The sequence below is a fragment of the Heliangelus exortis genome, chromosome 5, assembly GCF_036169615.1.
Source record: "Heliangelus exortis chromosome 5, bHelExo1.hap1, whole genome shotgun sequence".
Classification (NCBI taxonomy): domain Eukaryota; kingdom Metazoa; phylum Chordata; class Aves; order Apodiformes; family Trochilidae; genus Heliangelus; species Heliangelus exortis.
In genome coordinates, this window is record NC_092426.1 from 30,192,368 (window position 1) to 30,193,855 (window position 1,488).

General features: G+C 35.5%; 1 protein-coding gene across 12 annotated transcripts in view; it reads right to left on the reverse strand.

The window, feature by feature from the left end:
* Positions 1-630: 630 nt before the first annotated feature.
* Positions 631-1,488, reverse strand: part of MEIS2 (Meis homeobox 2) — a 174,919-nt gene continuing 174,061 nt past the window's right edge. For all 12 annotated transcript variants that reach the window (XM_071744315.1, XM_071744313.1, XM_071744319.1 and 9 more), the window contains one exon: positions 631-1,488. This exon is cut by the window's right edge and continues 594 nt beyond it. The gene's annotated coding sequence lies outside the window, so the exon portion shown is untranslated.

A 1,488-nucleotide genomic window follows, 5' to 3' on the forward strand; every position in this document is an offset into this window, starting at 1 on the left:
CTCGTTCAAACTATCCTTTAGTTTCATTAATATGCCAAATTAACATTTTTCCTCATTAGCTGGTGCTTTCCTTCTGAAAAAAACTGAAGACAAGAACAGTAGAAAAAAAAATCTCAAAAAAATAGATTATACAGTCCTTGCACAGGTAAAACTCTCATTAAATTCAAAGCTGTTTTTCTCCTCCTAAAACTTCTGAACCTACTGTGACATTCCAGTCCTCCTTCACCCCTGAGCTAAATAGCTGGATTTGAGGTCTGTGGTGGTTATGGATGCACATACACACACACTTAACACACACGGGCTTACTGGTCCTTATCTGGGCCTTCACAACTCAAACTCAGCTTCTATGTTGTTAACAGACAGAAAATAGACTTGACACAGCTCTATGAAGTGCAAGCTGGTGAGAGAATATTTCAAATTTTGTTTAATCTGTCATAAATATAATATTGATAATAATCAGAAATATATAACCTCATATGTTCTTTCATTCAATTATTCGATTAATGCTGATGACAATCTTGTTTCTGATTTTTCAACTTTTCTTCTCAATGCTGACAAGAAATATATTTTACATCTCTCCTGATAACTTCAGTATCTTCTAAGCATGATTAAAAACACAAAAGCCTAACAAAAAATCAAAAATGAAATATTTATTACCGCATTTTGTGACTTAACACCTTTTTTCTTTTTAAAACATAACGTCACAGTCCTCATACAAGTATTTTAATGTAAATTTTGACAAAGCTTAAAGGTAACAGCATTTTCTTCTAGTGAGGAACACGTGCTGAGAAAGGAAGAATTCATGGACATACAATACCAATTCCACAGCAGATCTGATACTAGCAAAAACATTCTTTTTTTTTTTCAATTGAGGTAAACACATAGAATATCTAACATGAAACAATTAATAGACCGAACTCTGTACGAAGTTTGTTACAGTATTCTCTTGCTTTTTTTTCCCAAGCTTTGAGTTCATGATAAAGTCCTAGGTTTGGTGCAAAGACCGTTAGTAACTTCTTTCATTGAGGAAAGCTGCCCAACTTTTAGTTTTGTTTTGTCCAAAGCCAAGGCTCAGAACTACTGGAAGAAGCTCCTGCTCTCTCTGTTCTGTCTCTTAAATCTTCACCTGCAAGCTCTTTGAAGAAGAGTCCAAAAAAAAAATAGATTGGGGAGGAATGGGGAGAGACTTAATGAAGCACAAACTATAAAGATCTGTTTGAAACTAAAGGACACATTTTATGAAGGAACAAAACGAGGGAATGGCAAGGCCTTCTTGGAAGAGTCTTCTGAGTGATGAGAGACCCAGCAAGACTTTTCGTCTTCATCTCCAGGGTAGTTCTTTTCTCACTGGCCAAAACAGGTCTTTCATGGATAGTGACTTCACTGCTGAACCAAAACAGTCATTCTTTTGGGAACAACACACATAGTGTGGAAAACAAGGATTTTTTTTTCTTCTAAAACTATTTGAGGCAACGTAACGGAGTGATC